This window comes from Mirounga leonina, unplaced genomic scaffold (genome assembly GCF_011800145.1).
Source record: "Mirounga leonina isolate KUSES-001 unplaced genomic scaffold, KU_Mleo_1.0 Mir_115, whole genome shotgun sequence".
NCBI classification, from domain to species: domain Eukaryota; kingdom Metazoa; phylum Chordata; class Mammalia; order Carnivora; family Phocidae; genus Mirounga; species Mirounga leonina.
The window spans coordinates 66,517,328-66,538,903 of NW_023270268.1; the positions used below are offsets into that span (position 1 = coordinate 66,517,328).

General features: G+C 34.0%; 1 protein-coding gene across 1 annotated transcript in view; it reads left to right on the forward strand.

Moving 5' to 3' along the window:
• Positions 1-21,576, forward strand: part of NAALADL2 (N-acetylated alpha-linked acidic dipeptidase like 2) — a gene marked incomplete at its 5' end in the record, with an annotated part of 857,615 nt that overhangs the window by 291,961 nt on the left and 544,078 nt on the right. The window lies entirely within an intron of this gene.

Sequence of the window (21,576 nt, forward strand, 5' to 3'; positions counted from 1 at the left end):
TTTAAAGTCCTGAGGTGTGCTCCCTCTAAATCATCCAACAGATGGGAATACTGCCGTAGATAGATCAGATTAGAAGTGGAAGTGGGGATAAGGCTGTAACTAAACATAAACACCAAAAAGTAGGTTTGGGGCTTCATCTGATAGGTAATAAGAATGATTGTAGGTAGTTGTTAGGGAAGTTATGTTACAAAAACAAAATATCTACTTTCCATGTCTGGAGTCTTTCCTCAACTCACAAAGATTACAGGGGTCAAATCATATTAGAGCTAGTGCTATCTACAACTCAACAATTAGGTATTCACAAGATAATTGATATATCATAATCAAATGAATATCTGCAGCTATTGAAGGCAAGGAGACCTATGCATGATATATATCTACTCTTGAGCTGAGCAAAAACATTCTAGATGGGTACTATGCATTTCTGTAGTGTAGCAGGTATAGGACACAGCATAATGGATTGGCCAGTGGATGGGAATTGAGTAGTCACTGTGTTAAATCTTTTACAGGGATTATCATATTTAATTAATGCAACTTAATAATCTATATAGTATTGTTATCTCCATTTTCCAGTGAAACAACTGAGACCTAAAGAGCTTTAATAAAGAGCTCAACGTCTTTCAGTTAGTAAATGGCAGAATAGATATTTGGCACATTTTGTTTCCAGAACCATAGTTTTAATTCCCATTAGTGCATTCCCTCTCTCATATGAAGTGTAATATCCCATTTACAACTCTATACCTATGGATTGTAAGAGAGAATTCTTAAGGTTAAATCAAAATTCAGTGTTCCAAAATCCTTTATAAAACTATGGGGAAGAAATTCTGTGTGAAAATTTGAAAATAGAACTCCATTATCATATTTTAAAAGATACATATATTCAGTATGAACCAACATGCCTATTTTATATAAATAACGAAAATTATCTTTCAAAACAAACATCAGGACGTTTTAGGAAGAAACATTGACATTGCTCTTACTTACAGAGGTTATGTTTAGTATTGTCATGTATCTGACTGTATTTTTTGCCTGATCAGTGTATTGAATTAATTTATGCAAAAATCATGAGAAATCCGATGCCTTTCTTGGAAACCAGTCATTGCCATTGTGTTGGCTTTCACAGCAGAGCTAGAAATTGTTCTGTGTCTTTCAGATGAAACATTCTTTTAGCAAAGGATGGCTTCCTGACAGTTATTTATCTTGAGAAGCTATAAACCTTTGGATTAATTGCATGTTTCGTACAAATGTCAGTTACTGAGTTAGTTTTGATGGATCTATTCATGTCCTGTCGGAACTTTAGTTGAGTGAAGGTATTGCTTATCATCAGTCTTCTTTGGCTGATGCCCCTGCAAAGTAAAAACCAGATGTCATGAGAAAATCATTTTTTTCTTATAGAGTCTTCAAGAGACAACAAATATATTCTTCTCCTGTTTGAAAGAACTATGAAGGTAGTACAGATATTAAGAATGAAATCTGAGCTAGATTTGCTTATTCTTACTAAACAGGTACGTTTAACTATGTAGATCTCAAATGTAATTAATAAGGATATGATTTCATTTGCACACATTCCTTGTTGATTTGAGCTCTTACAATTAGGACCTGCAATTCAACATTGTAGACATTCCTGTGCATTAATTTGGATCCTTATACAAAATGCTTGGTTTTGTTATGATGATTACTTCACAATGCACAAATATGCAATGTATTCCTGCCAGTTATTGGGGTTTACTAATTCTTCACATGTTTTTGCTACTTTAGGTAATACAAATTGCATTCCTATATATGAGCTCATCCAGTGACCATGGTTCTCCAGCCAAATTTACTTGACATCTACGTGCAGTCAAATCCCCACACAGTCTCTGAGATTAGTCACTGTTAAGGGGAAGGAGATGTGAGAGTCTCTAACTCAACCTTTCTGAACCTGAGCTTCCTCATTTTTATTATTTCAGTACAAATACATTTCAGGGTTGATGCGCATATTGATAAATCATCATTATTATTGGTGGTAGAGTTTATCAATAATCAGATAAGTACAACCAAGAAAATCTTGCTTTTCTCCCATGTTAATATTATGTCTCTTTTCCTCTAATAAGATGCCAGTTCTTGCATCACAGTTCTGATGCATCACATGGCCCTTCCCCTCATAGCACTTTGCCTTCCATCCTTTACTCTTCCCTACCCAGGGACTGAAGACCTGCCTCAGGATTATAAACCAGTGCAGGAGTCTTGCTACCTGCTGTCTATTTATCTGGCATTTCTTACCTGGATTTCTATACATTGTGCAATGATAGGTTTCATATCACCAGGCTCTGGCCAACTCTTAGGCCCATTCAATGGCTTCTTTAATGTCCTTTTGAGAATCTTGGCCTCAGGAATTCTCCAGTAATGCCCCCTAATCACTGTTGAAAGTCATTTTACTTGATGATCTCATTCATTCTTGGTGATGTATGGTTATCTCCATACCCCTAATTCATCAATTCAGCTCTTGATTTCTTACCGTATAGGCCAGTCCACATTTATTCCACTAAAAATTTTTAAAATAGTCTACCTATTTAGGGCCAGATTCTTTTTATAATTAAAATAATTATTTTGGATACAACAAGAAGTAAGACTGTGAGAATTGGTCTAGTCAGATAGACAGGCTGGGTGGTAATAAACATATCCTGAAGAAAAATGTAGGACTAAATGTAATTATTTCTAAATAGAATGATTTCTTTTCTATTAATTCCTATGACATGATGACATGTCAGTAGATCCTTAATGGATGAATAGTTTTAGTGTCAATTTGTAATCATCTTTTCCAAAGATAAATGCATTTTCTGGCCTGCCAATAATCTGTCACAGGTGTACTGCTTGGCTTCTTATTTGATTTGTATTTTTTTTTTTTTTTACTTTTAGTATGACAAGAAATAGTATAAATGCAGTCATATGAAAAAATATGACCAATTATGAATATTACATAACTTGATTCCCCATTCTCTCATCTCTTCATATACACCAGTGTCATTAATATTAAAACAAAATTAAATTTTGCTGTGGTCATTTTCTTTAGCATAATCATTGGTTCCATTAGTTTTTAGGAAATAAGTTGAATTGCCTCAGGCTTAATGAGGCCTCAAGAGAGTATAAAAATAGATGCAAATAGTTGCAACAAATGTATGGAAAAAGTATATAATGCTTAAAACAGTTACCTTTGTAAGGTATATACTGTAAGGTAAGAGGTCAAAAAACTAAACAGGCTACCTGGGCCAAGTAGATAATGTAAAATAAAGTGAGTAAATGCTAGAGTATTGGGGATTGGGGTCCATAATGAACTGCAGAACTCAGCCCCTGTCTAAAATAGCTGAGCGTTCCCCTGTCCCAGCAGACTATTGAGAAGCAAGAATTCCAGACTGGTGATGTCAGATCTTCAGATTTAAAAATGAATGGAGAAAAGAAAGGGGTAAAAGGGGAATCAGAAATTTTGGATTTTTTAAAACCCGCAATTTTAAATGTTAGTGTAACATAAGATATGGGAACACCAAATTTGGTTTGAAGGAAACAAGTTTTAAACCTCTGGAACATATCTGAAACATTGATTCACACATGCTTTAGGTGTTTTGTGTATTATTGTTTTCATATTCTGTCTACAATATAATTGAATTCAGAAAAAAATCACATATACATTCATATACATAAAACCTACAGAGGGAGGTATAGAAGAATATAAAAATAAGGACATTGCAGTTCTTTGTGAGAAATACTGAGAAAAGCTTGCCCAGCAACAGCATGTGCTCATTTCTAGTTTGCAGTCCTCACAGAAGCTTTGGTTTTCCAAAAATACCAAGCAAAAGTAGCAACTCTACTTTGCACCACTTTCTTGCTTAGGACTCAAATGTTTTTGTTCTGTTAATTTCACCTGGACTAAAAATTAGTTCAAGTAGTCCCAAACAGCATGATTTAATTTGGAAATTTATGCATATATTTTTAAAGACTAAAAATAGACTCTGGCCATCCATGAAAAATAATACCAAAGGTGGCAATTTACAGAAGTTGCTTGGTTGGTGCTTATTTCTCACAGTTAGCTTAACAGAGTTCAATATAATTATGTAACATTCTTATGGCTATGAAAAGAGTAGTGGCCAAGTATAAGAAAAATCAGAGCCCCGGTTTTAACTATATACCAACTTCAACATCATGTGGCCTTGAGCAATTGTGAGCCCAAATAAGCTTGTGTCAGTATTTCCAAGAATTAAAAGAAGGGATTTAGCCTGCAGTGGGCTCTAAAGAATTAGTTCATTTCCTTTATATTTATTCTTCTGTTTTTCTCTGGATTTTTGTCTTCCCTGGAGTTTGTATTTGTTAGGAAATTCCAAACGTATTGGCTAATGAAAGGAATTGTATCATAGTATGTTTAGATAGAAGCCATAGAAATGGTAGAGACGAAGAACAGAGCAGAGGAATGTGGATGGGTAATGTTTATGTTAATTTGACTGCATTTAATGAATAGCCTGACCAAATTTCTGAAAATTATTATGTTACATTTCAGTTCTTTGTTGGCTAAGCTTTTAGGATAAAATGAAGCATACTTTTTTAGTTATTTTATATATTACATAATTCGTTTATTATATAATATTTATATATTATATAAATGTCCCATAGTAGATAAATTAAAGGATATGTATTTTTTTTAAGATTTTATTTATTTATTTATTTGATAGAGAGAATGAGAGAGAGAGAGCATGAGAGGGGGGAGGGTCAGAGGGAGAAGCAGACTCCCTGCTGAGCAGGGAGCCTGATGCGGAACTTGATCCTGGGACTCCAGGATCATGACCTGAGCCGAAGGCAATTACCCAACCAACTGAGCCACCCAGGTGCCCCTAAAGGATATGTATTAAAAACTCATGGGTTATATAAAAAAGAAATGCCCAAAATGCATATCAGAGAGTCTGTAGATTTTTTCCTTTTATAGAAATAGAAAACATTTGTTTTCTATTGCATTCATTTTCTTATTTGTATTATTTTCTTCTTTTAAATTTTGTTGTCATGTTTCTAATTGGTTGAAATTGAAGCCAGATCATTGACTTTTTGCTTTCTTATATATTTGTTTAAAGCAATAGGCTTTTCTCCAAGCACTGCTTTAGCTGCTCCCTGTAAGTCCTGGTATGTCATATTTTCATTACCATTCATTTAAAAATATTTTCTATTTCTATTTTAACTTTATCTTTGACTTACTGGTTATTTAGAAGGATTATGTAATGTCCAAGCTACTTGGATTTTCTCTTCATATTTTTGTTACTGGTTTCTATCCTAATTCCACTGCGTTCAAAGCATATAGTTTGTATGATTTTAGTGTTTTGTAGTTTGTTGAGACTTGTTTGGTAAATGTTTCATGTGCACTTATGAAGTTTTTGGGTATAGTTTCCCTTATATGTTAAATAGATCAGTTTTCAAAATTATATTATTCAAGTATCTATTCCCTAACTTTTCGTTTTCTGCTTATTCTATCAGTTACTGAGAGGTTCGTTCAAATTTCCAACTATGATTGTGAATTTGTGTATTTTCTTCGCTCTTTCAAATTTTGCTTTATAAATTTTATTTTATTTTATTTTGGGGGGTAGGGGCAGAGGGAGAGGGAGAGAGAGAGAATCCCAAGCAGGCTCCATGCTCAGCACAGAGCTCAAGGAGGGACTTAATCTCACAACCCCTGAGATCACGACTCCAGCCAAAATCAAAGGTTAGATGCTTAACTGACTGAGCCACCCAGGAGACACTGCTTTATAAATTTTAAAGCCTATCTTACTTAACTGGAAGTCAGGGAGTTTGTGTATTTGGTTTAACCACTTATCCCAAACCGCCACACAGTAGCTGCTGCACAGATATTCAGTAGTTATTTTGATGGTTCAGTGGGGAGTGGAGATTAAATATGAGAGTTAGAATGTTATGTAATGACAAAGTCCAGGAAATATGTGGGGGGCAGTACAAAGTGCCAAAGAATTAAGATGGTTTCATCAGATTCTGCTAGGTGGAAGCTTTTATATTCAATGATGATGGTATTGATATTTTTGTTTCTTCCTCAATTGGAGAACATGTTAGCTTTCTATGTGTCTTTCATCACCTGGATTAGCATCACGAATAATGCAGCCAATAGCATGAACCTAGACACATACACATAGAAAAAAGACATCTTTGGCCTGATTCAGGAATGGTTCACTGTCTCTGTTCTTACTGGAAAACTTGCAGTTCTCTGCACCTTCACTTATCGATCTATCCTCCAGACTTGACGCCGTCAGCTTGTTTTGCCAGCCTTCATTAACTGGCATCTCTATATTCAGGACCTGGGAAATGCGTATTACATAGTGTATTAAAGGTGTTTCTAGCCATCTCCCATTACTATCTACATTTAAACATGGAGTAGAGCAGTGGCTCTTAAATATTTTGGTCTCAGAACTACTTTACAATCTTCAACATTATTGAGATCTTTAAGAGTTCATGTTTATGAAGATTATATATGTCCATAATTATTATATTAGGATTAAAACTGAGAAATTTTGAAAAGATTAATTTATTTAAAAATGGTAAAAATCCGGGGTGCCTGGATGACTCAGTGGGTTAAGCGTCTGACTTGATTTCAGCTCAGGTCATGATCTCCGGGTCCTGAGATTAAGCCCCTCATCAAGCTCCTTGTCCTTCTCCATCCCCCCATTTGCTCTTGCTCTCTCTCTCTCTCAAATAGATAAAAAAAAAAATCTTTAAAAAGTGACAGAAATTTGGCAACATATTAAACTAACATTTTATAAAAATATGTTTTCAAAGAAAAAAATAATAGAAGAGTGGCATCGTTGTATATTTTTCAAATTCCTTCAGTGTCTGGATTCATAGAAGACTGTTTGACCCATATCTGCTTCTGTATTCAGTCTGTTGCATATGTTGATTTAGTTGAAGTATACTAAGGAAATCTGGCCTTACACACCTATGGGGTTGGACAAGGGTAATGTATTTTAAAAGCCTTTGTGGATATTTAAAATCATATCAAAACATAACAAGTGACAGTTCCTTAATAGTTAGTTGCAATGTAGAATCTGAAACTATGTTAATAAACTTTTCATACTTTATTGTATTAAAAATAAAATGGCCAATCTTGTATTTTAATTGGGTCTTCTCCCTATGCACACTTCTGTGCCATACATTGCTCACTTGGAAAATATTGCTTCACTGAGTAACGCAGATCTTCCCAATGTTGACATATTCCATTATGCAACATAAAAAAAAATTATCACTGATCTCATCAGAAACATTTTTATGTATTACAGATCTGTAAAGCTCATTGTGACAAATGCAAATTTTCTAGAAATTTTTTTACTATAAAGCTTAAATATTTTCATTGGCACCAAAAACTGCTCTTTTCTTCAAGTCCTTCTTTGCTTATTTTTAAGAAATGTCTTCCAAATACCAAAGCCTGATCTACCATAGATTATGTATTCATTATTATTTTAAGTAAAAATGGTGATTCATGAAAAGTAATACCAGATTAGCTTACAACTTAAACAAGTGCTTTTTCTGGAAACTCTTACACTTTAGCATGCAGCAAAAGTGCTTAATGTGCATTTTCCATTTTATGACAAAGACTGTTAAAAAGATGTGTGCTCAGGTTTGAAATTTAGTAAAATTAGTAAGTTTTAGAGATTCATCAATATTCATCTTCTGTGAAACTGACTTTTTATTTTCCTGCAAGTGGATGATAGCAGAGGATTCAGTGATTATTAGGCAAGTTTGTTGCTACGGTCTTTACTTGTGCCAAAAGGCCAGCAGTTTTATCCACTGTTGCTTTTGCACCATCAGTTCATATTTCAACACAATGAAAAAGGCAAATAATACCTTAGTATTATTACAAAAATAATTATGATGATCTCATAGATAACTGAAGGGGCCTCAGGAACTTTCCAGGGGGGTTTTGGACCACACTTTGAGAACCACTGGATTAGAAAGGCATCTCATGAGGTACCAGTATTTGGCTTGGGCCAGCTCAGAGAGGCTATTTCTAGGTCTCTTTTCTTTCTTTTTCTTTCTTTTATCTTTTTTTAAAAGATTTTATTTATTTATTAGAGAGACAGAGACAGAGAGCCTGGGCTCACTAAGGAGCACGAGTGGCGGGGAGGGGCAGAGGGAGAGGGAGAAGCAGACTCCCTGCTGAGCAGGGAGCCCAACACCCTAAACCGACACATTGGACTCCATCCCAGGACCCTAGGATCATGACTTGAGCCTAAGGCAGACACTTAATCAATTAACCAGCTGAGCCACCCAGGAGCCCCTAAATCTCTTTTCTTAAAACTTGGATAAAAAATGTCTTTTTGCTGAGAAAAACCAAAAAAACAAAAACAAAAAACTTGGGAATTATTTTAGTTTTTTTCTAGGCTCACTTTAATATAATTTAAAACTCCATGTGCCAGATTTGAGTTTATTAATATAAACCACCTAAAACAATAGCAGGCACAGAGCAGATACTCAGAAAATGTTGGAAATGTTGACAGTATAAGTAGCAGTAACTATTGAGGATATTTATTTTCAAAAGCATTTGAGTTATGAATTTAATCTTGCCAACTGGTAATACAGTTTTTTGATTAACAGTAGGGCATTTTCATGTTGGGATCATTTTCTTACATTCCTTTTTTTTTTTTAACTTTTTACTTATCTGTGTTTCTATCTCCACCCCCCTAACCGTAAAATATACATTGCTTACATAATAATAAAAAAAAAACTCTCAAAGAGAGATTATTTTAATTTTTCTATGAAGAATTATCAATAATCTGAGATTCTTGCTTCTAAATTTAACTTTCTCACTGTGCTTCTATCCTGTTGATGACTTGAATGAAAAAAAGAAAACATATAAAGATTTGAATCCAGTGTCTAGAATACAAAAATCATGTGTCAGTATATTCAGATATCATGAATGTTTTGAGAAGAAAAGAGAAGGATGGCAAATAGGTCTTTATAATTTCCTCCATAAATCAAAATTAAGTATATATATATATATATATATATATATACACACACACACACACACACATACATACATATATATATATATATGATGTAGTCCTTTTAGTAAAGTAGATGCTATGGCTTCCATTTCAGGCCTTAGGACAGATCACTTAGGAAAGAAAAAGAATAGTAACATTTATTAGGTGCTTGGAAGTTCTAGAGACTGTGCTTAAGCACTTTATATATGTTTTCTCATTGAATGCTCTCAAAAAACAAAACAAAACAAAACACCCTGTAAAATGTTACTATTCAACATATTACAGTGTTGAAACTGAGGCTCCAAAGATATCGATATGTCCAAGGTCATCTAGCTTGAATCAGAATTTAAGCCCTCTTTTGCTGAATCCCAAATCCAGAATCTTGCCACTCTCTATCCTATTCTACCCAAAGCTCCCATCTCCCCCTCCACCCACTAACTCCTGTCAATCTTTTGTTGACAGTTAGCTGTTCAAGTGTCTTGGGTTATTCATTAGGTTCAGTAGATTAGGTTCTGGCCCTCTTGGAATAGTATATGTCAGAAATTTACCAACATCAGTGCTGCTCAATGCTGCTCATTTTTTTCCCTCATGTGTACAATAGAGATGAAGTACTTAAATGACAGCTTATTCAAATATCACAACATGCAATATGCTCTTCTTGTCAAAACTCTCGTTTCCTATCATTTTAACATTTAGAGTTTTCATTTTTGTTTCCACACTGTCATGATTTCCAATGACCAGACATCTCCACAGATTGATTTCATTTCATGAAGTTGTTATATACAGTCGCATATAACATTCAGTTCATAACATTTGTTTTTTCTTTTCATGATTTATGCAATTTGTCATATAGTGAGTATGACTTAATAGAGAAGATTTGACTCTAGGTTGCTGAAATGAGTCTGCCCATGAAGGAAGGTAGTCTTGATAACAAGTGATGAGTAGTATTTAAATTCTTACTTGTTTTGATCACTACTCTTTCAATAGCCTTAACCTATTTGCAGTATCACAGAAAAACAATATCTAAAAATTATTTTTAAAATATATTAGCCCTTTCTGGGGTACCTGGGTGGCTCAGCCAGTTAAACATCTGCCTTCGGCTCGGGTCATGATCCCAGAGTCCTGGGATTGAGCCCCACATTGGGCTTCTTGCTCAGAGGGGAGCCTGCTTCTCCCTCTTCCTCTGCTGCTTCCCCTGCTTGTGCTCTCTCTCTCAAATAAATAAGTAAATACATACATACATACATGCATAAAATCTTTTAAAAAAGTATATATATATAAAAGCCCTTCCATTATGTAAAATACCTTCATTGTTTCAACCTTGCAGTAGTTCTCAAGATTTAATTTGCTATATTGGAAAATAAACTAAAATATGTGTATATTGTAACAAAATTATATTTTAATATAGTATTAAAGGCATATTTATTTAGTAAAAATATTTATGGAATATTTGTTACAGTTACCATTTACTAGGTGCAAGACATTGTAGTTAGAGTTTAAGGATGTGTTGAAAGGGATAAGACTCATTAGTTGTCCTTAAAAAGTTTATTTTTTTAAATTAGTAACATTGATTAATTTTATGTTAATGCCAAGAAAAGAAAATTATGTTAGCATTTTAGGTACCTAAAAAAAATTCTCAGTAAATATGCTTATTCTGAAGTATGATGGAGATTGGCCATTTTTTGTTACAATCTTAATGGGATGAAATATTTCTCCTGATATTTATTTAGTAAGGTATTCAATTACCTAAAGAAACATTGGATCATGGAGTAGTGACTCTTTAAATCATTAAGTCCCTGTAAATATTGATATCATCCAAGTTTATGTCATTGAATTAGAGAACCTAGCAGATGAAACTAAATTTTTTAAAATTCTTTATTTAAATTCAATTTATTTAACATATACTGTATTATTAGTTTCAGGGGTAGAATTTAGTGATTCATCAGTTGCATTTAACACCCAGTGCTCATTACATCAATTGCCTTCCTTATTGCCCATCACCCAATTACCCCATTCCCCACACACCTTCTGAAACTAAAGATTTGTAATGTCTTACTGATTGGATTAACTTGACCATTTTATGAGTCTGCTTTTAGATTTGGTTTAGGTAAATTAAAGTGACTTAATCTGAAAAGTAATGTTTGACAACAGTTCTCTCTGAAAAACAGAAAGAGTCTCAGAAACCAGACACTATTATCAGATTATGAACTGAGCCGAACCAGGAGTTAGACGCTTAACCCACTGAGCCATCCAAGCACCCCATTACTGTATTTTTAAATTGTAATCCAAATATGCTAGAAATAAAGTTATCTCTTATTTGCAAGGGTGAGAGATGTAGTTATAACACTAGACTTTTTTTTTTTCTTTTTTCTCCCCCTCTTCCCAGGTCATAACAGATGTGTTGGTATTTTATTTTATTTCTCTGTGTTCTGGTTTTTAATAAAGCTTACTTTACTGTTTTGCAACATTTGTATTTTACTGTCTGTGAAACGTAAGTTTGAAAGAAATATCAAATTAATTAAATAAGTACTTACTGATCTTTATGCTAGGGACTTAGCAGGAGGTCACCAGGCCTATCAGCATCATTTCGTAACATGCAAAGAAGACAGTTATGTGCCATGTTCTCCTGGATTACAAAGAGAGGGGATATTAAGATCTCCTTCAGATAATCTACTTATGTGTGATTTTTTTCAAAATAAATGTATAAGGAGCAGTTTTCTTCTTTGTTGTTTAGATGACTCCCAAACTCTGAAATTTGGTGTATTGTACTCTTGAAACAGTTCCTTTGATTTCCCTAAATCTTACTTTCTCATAAGCATTAAAGATCTCTCTCTTCCAGCTTCACACCATCTGATTTTGATTCTTTTACCCAGAATACTGTGCTTTCTAACACTCGGTGTTTTTATTGTGTTTGCAAAGTGTCTAAGATTGTGAGATGATCTGCTCCTTCCAAAGAGCTAAGTAATATAGTGGATATCTGAAATACAATGTAGTACGGTAGAAATCTGACCTATTTAATCTGGAACATTTTCCATCTTGATTACATTACCTGATTTCCAATTTCCTTAGTTATAAAACAGTAACAGTAGTTATTTGAGTTTTTTATGCAATGAATCTGCACAATGCTTTTAGTCCTAATAGTATATATTCAGTACACGATTTATAATTATTGTGTTATTTTAGAAGGTAAGAGACAGTTGAGTAAGTAATCATGCTTTTATTTGACACGGTGTTGGTGGCTGGCTGGCAAGGAAGCTGAGGGGATGCTCCCATTTTCTCCGAACCATTAAATTTCTTGATATTATGTGTGATACAATTTTATCATGTGTTTTAGTCTTTATATTTCCAAAGCAAAATTAAAAGATAAAAAAATCAGTTCATGCTTTAGTGTTTATTCATTTATTTGTTTACTTTGTAATGTTCATTGTAGCTTTATTTGCAATAGTCAAAAAAATAGAACCAACCTCAGTGTCTATTAATGGGTGAACATTGTGGTATCTCCATAAGATGGAAAACAGCAATTAAAAAAAAAAGTGAACGATTGATATATAAAACAACATGGATAAATCTCAAAAAGCATGCTGAGTGAATAAAGCCAGACAGTGTCCTACTATATGATTCTATATAAAATATAAAATTCTAGGAAATGAAAATTAGAGTGACAAAGCAGATCAGTGTTTGTCCCTTGAAGAACAAAGGGGCAAGTGGGAGGATTTCACAGGACATGCTTTAGTGTTTAAATGCACTACACACATATAGTATATAATTCACAGAATTTTACTACATTGGATACCAAGTTGGATAATAAATTTAAAGAAATTTTTGATTTTTTAGTATGCGAAAAATACCAGCTGGTATAGTATGAGTCCTTGTGTATGTTAATTGTATATACACATGATAAAATCTCAGTGAACTTTAGTAAATGTACTGGGTTTTTCTCTGCTAGTATGTTTCTTTAGCTGTTTTCTTTCCCCATTCATTTACAATGTAATCTTGGCACTCACCTGGGTACTAGAATGCTACATGCATCGCTTCCTCCAATTCTAACATCAGTGTTGCTCTGTGGCTCATCCAGTAGCAGGTGTTGAACATTGATATAAACAGAATTTTGTCTACCAAAGCCAAAATCCTCCCATTGCCAGTCTCCACTGGCCAAAGGAATGCTAATGCAAAACTTCCAAATTCAAGTCTCAGGCATGACGGTTCATTATGCTGTCTGCCAAGACTACTGGCCCATAGACACTCTTATTTTAGAAATTAAGGCAAAGTAAAACTTTCTGTCAAATACCTTGTGATTTTAGGTGATACACTCTTAGTTTTGCAGCTTTCTCTGGAATTAGTAAATTGAGATTACATTGCAGTTAATTATTTAATAATATTTGTCTTTGAAAATAGCAAATTACCTAATTATAACAGAACTGTTCACCATAAATTCCAAAATACCTATTGTGGGGGAAAAAACATTAAGAAAAATGGTGGAAAGTCTCAATAAAATTTAGGCATTTTAGTATTCTAAGTAATTTGAAGTGATTAATGACTAGAATCCTTTGATTAAAACATTTGTATCAAGGGCGCCTGGGTGGCTCAGTCGGTTGAGCCTCTGCCTTCGGCTCAGGTCATGATCCCAGGGTCCTGGGATGGAGCCCCACATCAAACCCGGCATCAGGCTCCTTGCTCAGTAGGGAGCCTGTTTCTCCCTTTCCCTCTGCCTGCTCCTCTCCCTGCTTGTGCTCTCTCTCTGTCAAGTAAATAAATAAAATCTTTAAAAAATTAAAACATTTGTATCAATATGACTTTTTCTTAATAGCCACTGATTTATTTAGAACAATCTAGATTTAAAAGTTATGTAATTTCAGAACATGGAACTCACATAGCCTCCTCCGTCTTTTTGGGGGGAGCACAAGAGCATTATAAATAATTTGACAAATTTAAAATACAGTTTTAAAGGCAACAGAATTAAAAAGTAATCTTAGGAAAATTGGATTTGAACAAGTATTTATTAACTTATTATTTGAAATGTTAGGTGATATTTATTAAAAATATTGTTCCCTCTATCATTTTTAAAAGACCAATGATTTTATAACCATGTGTACACAAAAACTTCATTAACATTTTTCAGGATACTTTATATAGATATACAGATATAGTGGTTCTCTTCAGATTACTATAAAGAGGTTTCATTTTCCCTTAAAGCCAGTCAACCATCAAAATATGGGAGATTTGAATAATTTCAGGTAGGGTAATGTGCAAAATGATATCACATCAATCAACCTTGAATAAATTATCTAATTATAGGTCTGTGAAAAAAACAAAAACAAAAACATGGATCATAATTCTTAACTACCTTTGCAGAGTTTCCCTGCTTGGATGTTGTGGAAATAGCAATCAGTATTTACAAAGAAATCATGTCTTACATGGAAGTTGGGTACTCAAATTAGTGTATTTCTGGTTTTGGTAGGTACCATCCTGAGCTAACAGAACAGTAAGGGAAATCCTCAAGGGGACCAAAACTTAGGAAAGAGTGCTGCGGCGAGTGATGAATCCAGAAACCTAGAACTTTGAGGATGAATAGCAGGTGGCACAGGGAGCAATGGAAGAGCTATGATTCAAAGAAGAAATAATAAAATTCTTATAGTATTAAAGACATTGAATCAGTAGTTCACAGTTTTCTCATAATAAGAACATCAAGTACAGACAATGTTTAGTTTAAAAATAATTCCTATCTTTCAAAATTTATAATCAAATTCAGACTCTCCCAGTTTAAGAATGATTTCTATCTTTCAAAAATTATAATCACATTCAAGCTCTCCCAGAGAACAGATCAAGAAGGAACACACTCTATCTCATTTTATGAGGTTTGTATAACTTCAAGCCAAAACCAGATAGAAATGATGCCAGAAAAGGAATATTGTCTATCAACTTTACTTCTAAAAATAGAAATGAAAATTATAAACAAAATGTTGGCAAAATAAGTCACATAATGGCCAAAAATTATAATGCATTCTACTAAGTAAAAGTTAATCCTAGGAATGCACGTTTGAATGCTAAAATATCGATTACTGTAATCCATCTTATTAAAGAAAAGGATAATATGATTCTTCATAAATGCATCAGAATTTATGATAAAATTTAATATTCATAAAACATCTTTTATCAAAATAAGAATGGGAGGGACATCTTTAACCTGATATTTGGAATATGAAATAGATGAGTATTATCATACCTTATTAAATATTTTATTAAATATTTTCTGGAGGTTTTAACCTGCATAGTCATAAAAAAATAGTATCTATAAGTGACTAGAAAGGAAGTAATAAAACCCTCAATATTTGCTTATCATATAATTTTTTTATGTAGAAAACTCAAGGACTATTATCATTAGTAAGGGAACTTAGCAGGATTATTTGATAGAACAGAATAGTATTTCTCAGTACCAGTAATAAGCAGAAAAATAATTTTAAAACATTTTATATTAGCATTGACTACTATTTGATATATTCAGGACTTATTTTTATGTTATTATAAGGATGACAAATTGATCTTCCTCAAATTGATCCTCAAATTGATCTTCAGTCTCAGGGTGATTCCAGATACAATCTTGACAAGGAAATTGATAAGCTCATTCCATTATTAATATGGAAGAGAAAAAAATAGTGAAGATGTTTCTGAGGAAGTATAAGTAGGAGGACTTGCCATTCTCAGTATTAACATGTATTAGAAAGTCAAACTAATTAAAATAACATATTATAATGGAGATGGATCAAAAAGATGGAATTGGAATTGATTGGGGATCCCCGACAGATCCACACACATATGGAAATTCATGAATGACAGAAATGCCATTGCACATTGGTGAAGAATTTGACCAAGGGTACTAGAGTGGTTATTAATATGGAAAAAAAGTGATATTGAATTCACAGTACATATAAACACATTCCAGGTAAACACTGAAATGTTTAAAAACAAATTCCTTAAAACTTTAGGAAAAATTAGAATCATTTTATCACCCCAGGCTTGAGAATTTCATAAGCACATCAAAAAAGTGTATAGACCATTGCATTATATTAAAATTACATTGAAATTATAAACTTCTATTCATCATAAGACAAGACATTGAAAATGAAAGAGAATCCCAAAACTGGTAGAACAAAGTGTCATATATGACCTAAGAAGAATTTTCCAGAATATAGAAACACTTGCATAAACATGGGCAAAAACAGTCACGGCACAGAAAAGGGAACATAGATAGCTAAATAATAAATGAAAAGATCCTCATTAGTAATTATGGAAATATAAGTGAAAGATACATTGGTATACAATTTTATGCTCATTGGTTAGCAAAAATTAGATACACTGAAAGTAGGACCTCTTAAAAAGTGCTGGTGGTATAAAACGTTTTGTAAAATTGCATAGCATACCCCGCCACCCAGTAAAGGTACTTTGAGTTAAACAAATAATGATACACAATTTCACACCTGCCACATTGGCAAAAATATAAAATGAAATAAAATAAAGGACAACATCAAGTGTTGGTGTGGAATGGAGGGTCAGAACTCTCATGCAGAGCAGGTAGGAATGTAATCAAAACCCTTTTAAAAGCTTTTTGACAGGGTGCCTGGCTCAGTTGGTAGAACATGCGACTCTTGATCTCAGGCTCCTGAGTTTAAGCCCCACATTAGGTGCAGAGATACTTAAATAAGTAAATAAATCTTTACTATAAATAAATAAAAGCATTTTGGCACTTCTTATATACAGGTATATGCCTTCCTTGCCTAGAGAAACTTGCATATGTCTCTCAGGAAATATGAACAAGAATGTTCCTTTATTTATTTATTTTTCTTGTACCCTTTCATGGAAGAAGAAGAGATCTAGGGGCAAAAAAGTCTCTTCTCATGCGTTTCCCATTGACTGAATCTAAAACTGACTGGAAGCCAGAGGGCTTGATAAAGGTCCATAAATGTTGGCCTTCAAGGCATGCAGGAAGTATCAGGCAGAGAGAGGATCTGGGGGACAAAGGAAGAATTCTATCATCCAGGTGTTAATAGAAAGTTGATTTACATTGAGCTGTGTAGATATTCTCATAGTTGTTGTTTTTTTTTTAAAGTTACTTCTGTGTGTTGGTTATTTTCTAATTGTGTCTATTTTCTCCTTTTAAAAAGTAAATAGTTTATCTAATGATTTATTGTCTTCCTTTCTTCCTTGTATTATAACTTCCTCATATTTATAATAGTGGAAAACTGGGAACAATTTTAAAATACTTATCTCAGGAAATCAATAAATAAATTAGGAGGAATCTTGGAAACCTCATAGTAAGTGAAAAAAAGCAAATCACAAAAGAATACATATATTAACTATAATCACCATGCTATAAGTTGCTAAGAGACTAGATGTTAAATGTTACCACTACAAAAAAGAAATGATAGTTATGTGATGTGTGGAGAAGTTAGCTAACATTACAATGGTAATCATTTTGCAATAATAAGTGTATCAAATTAATATGTTGTACACCTTAAACTTATACAATGTTTTATACCAATTATCTCTCAATAAAAATGGAAAAAATGAATACATATATAAAATGCCAACTATATAAAAGCAAGCATTCAAAAAAATAAGAGGTGAATTGTTAAGGCCATATGCGTACATAAATATTAAATTTATACAAAGAAGGCAATGAGAAGTAAAAAAGGAAAAAAAATCAGATTGTGGGGGGTGGTTACCCTAGGAGACCAAGGTTAATGATGAAATAAAGAGTACTGAAGGGGCTTCAGTGATATCAGAGATGTTATACTTCGTAAGATGGGTTTTTCCTTCATTATTCTTTATATTTTGTATGTTATATGTTCTTTTATATTCAATTTGTTTATGATATTAAAAAAATGAAATTATAATACAAAAAGTATATATCCCTTCAATTCAGAGTGAGGTAGAAAATGTTGATATTCTCTCCTCAGGAATTTTAGCTTAGTACTTAATAATATTTAGAAATTCTCCAGCATTGGGACAAATTACTAATTCTTCAGTTGAGCCCCTAAAGAAGTATTTGATTTACTTTTTGAGGCCATCTTGTATAAATATATACACCTTAAAAAATTTAATTTTTTTTTGAGTTGCTTATACGATAAAGCACTTTGGAACTGAGACCAGCAAAACAAATGGCAGATTAAACATTCTACATACTCAGAGGTGGATTCATGCTCATCAATTAGCTGAGCAGAAGAGCAAACAAACCAACCAACCAAAGACTAATTGAAATTTTTCTGTTTTTCTATTAATGTTGACCATATACAGATAAATTTGAATAAATAAAATATGTGTTTTGCAACTCTACACATATTACAAAAGAACATTATTGATGCCTCTTTCTAAATAACTTTCTCCTCAAACTGAGTTAAGTTTCAACTCAGTTTACGCGCTCTATCCCAAATAGTGCAGAGAGAACTTCAGTGGCAGTAAAGTAAGATGATAGGGATACAGAAATCAGATATAGGAACAAAAGAACAGGATAAAGACCTAGATGAGGGAGTAGGATATACCAACCTTCATCTCCCCAGAAATAACAACTAGCTATCCAAGAAATAAAATAGCCTTGGGAGGGCTCAAGAGCCCAATTAAGAACATACAGCAACACAATGGAGCCAGAAATGGAGACTAACTATACAGAAAGGATTGTGGAGCTCAGCTTAGCTGAGACATCCAGAAATGGTTAGGAACCAAGAAGAAAGGTGGAGGCTATTAGTATCAACCATGCAGTAGGTGTCACTGTGGTTCCCAGTGGCCAACTCTGTGGAGGACTCTAGCTGTCTTTGCCATGGAGGGCCTCAGCCACAGACTCCCTGCAGCTTTCACAGTGGAAACCCCATAATGTTCATTGGCACAAACTTCAATGGCCTGATCATCAGAGGACACCAGCAGCTTTCACCACTGAGGTAATCAAAAGCTATCACTGCCACAAATTCCTAGGAGAGGGAGATGCTGCTGTGCCCTCTTCCACCAGAAAGAGCTACTATTTCACAATCCATAGGACCAGGGCTGCCACCACCCCCCATCCATGCACATTCTTGACCCTTGAGCCATGGCTGCCCTACATGTACCCACAGTTTAGACCGGATATAGTTGTCGCTTTGTGTTTGCCTGTGGCTTAGGCACTGGAGTCACTGCTGCTGTGGGCTTGCCAGAGCCCTGGACCTCAGGAGCCACTGTCACTCTGTAAGTGCCTATATATACTCTAGACCCTGGCTTTGTGATTGCTCTAAGAGTGCCATGCATCAGATACCAATATCACCACCGCTGCAAGGGTGCTGCAAGCTGACCAGGAACTAAGATCTGTCCTTGGCCACAATATCGCCCGTGGGAGAAAAAGAAACAGGAAGTTCCCAGAAGCCTTTGCTCTGAACCCAACAGCCCTCACTACCACTGCATACCCCACAGCCTTCGCCTCTGAGGACCCCTGCAATCTTATATGAGACAAAATGGACATGTCAAAAACTATAAGTAAACAAAGAGGTTCACTGTATAATGGGTTTCAATTCATCAAGAGACTAAACAATTATCTGTGCATGCACCCAGCATTGGAACCCCTATATTGAGCAAATTTTAACATACCTGAAGGCAGAAATGCATAGCAATGCAATAGTAGTAGATGTCAATACCCCACTTTAAATAGTGGATATCTCTTTCAGAAAGAAAATCAATGAGGAAATGTTGGATGTGAACTACACTTTAGACGAAATGGACCTAATAGACGTATACTAAACATTACATCCAACAGCAGCAGAATACTCATTCTTAAGCACACAGGGAACATCTCCATTATAGATCATACGTTAGGGCACAAAACAAGTCTTGAGAAATTTAAAAAGTTTGAAATCATACCAAATTTCTTTTTTTAAAAGATTTTATTTATTAGAGGGTGCATGAGCTGGGTGCGGGAGCAGAAGCACCATTCACAAAAAATTAACTTGAAACCGATTAAAGACTTAAATGTAAAACTGAAACTGCAGTACTCCTAGAAGAAGTAACAAAGGGAAAGAAAACAAAAGGGAATATTTCTTGACATTGGTCCTTGCAGTTACTTTTTTTTTTTTTTACTAATATGACAACAAAAGCCCAGGCAACAAAGCAAAAATAAACAAGTGAGACTATATCAAACTAAAGAGCTTCTGCACAGCAAAGGAAACAGCATGAAAATGAAAAGAACGCGTGGAATGAGAGAAAATACTTACACAACATATGTTTGACAAGGGGTTCATATTTGTAATATATAAGGAACTTACACAATTCAGTAGCAAAAAATCACAAATAGTCCAATTAAAAAATGGGTAAAGGACCTAAATAGACTTTTCTCCAAAAAGGATGCCCAGATGACCAACTGATACATGAAAGGTGCTCAACATCGCTAATCATCAGGGAATACAAAGCAAAACCACAATGAGATATCACCTTAAACCTGTTAGGATGACTATTATTAAAAAAAAAAAAAAAGAAAGAAAGCAAAAGCAAAAGAGAACAACAAAAACAACATGTTGGTAAGGATACGAAGAAAAGATAACCTTTGTTAGTGGGAATCTAAACTGGTACAGCCATTATGGAAAACAGTATAGATGTTCCTCAAAAAATTAAAACCAGAACTGCCATATGATCCAGCAACCCACTTCTGGGTGTATATCCAAAGGAAATGGAATCAGAAGAGATATTTGCACTCATGTTCATTGCAGCATTATTCACAATAGCCAAAGTATGAAAACAACCTAAGTGCTCATGGATGAATGAATGGATAAAGAAAATGTGGGATAGATGTGCAGTGGAATATTAGTCAACCTTAAAACATCCTTCTTTGATAGCATAGATATCTCAGAGGATAAGTGCAATAAGACAGAGACTGAGAAAGACAGATACTGATAGTATCACTTACATGTGTAATCTAAAAAACAAACAAAAAAACTCAGAGTAACAGAATAGAATCATAGTTGCCAATGGACTGGGGGTGAGGCAAAGAGGAGATGTTGGTCAAGGAGATACAAGCCTTCAGTTATAAGATGAATAATTTCTGAGGATCTACTGAGGACCTACTGTATGGTGACTATAGTTAATAATACTGCATTGTATACTTCAAATTTGCTAAGAGAGTAGATCTTAAATGTTTTCAACACACACAACACACACATAAAGGTAATGGATATGTTAATTAGATTGTCATAATTTCATAATGTGCATGTATATCAAATGATACTGTACACTTTAAATATATATATAATTTCATTTGTCAGTTTTACAAAAAGCCTCCCCTGCCAAACACACACACACACACACAGACATATACACACAGAAGGCAGACCAGTGTTACTCAGAATAAAAAGTGAAATTCTTTCAATCAGCTCTTTCACAAAACTTAACTTGACCAATTGATAATTGGTCAAACCACATATTTAAAAAAATTAAAATAACCTTGGAAAAAATTGGGAAATTATTTATTGTTGCATCTTTTTGTATAGATCAGCTTTTAGCTGTGTCAAGAGCCCTACCTTTTGTCTCCAGTAATGCTTTTCTATATTATTATATATGTATTTTTTTTCTG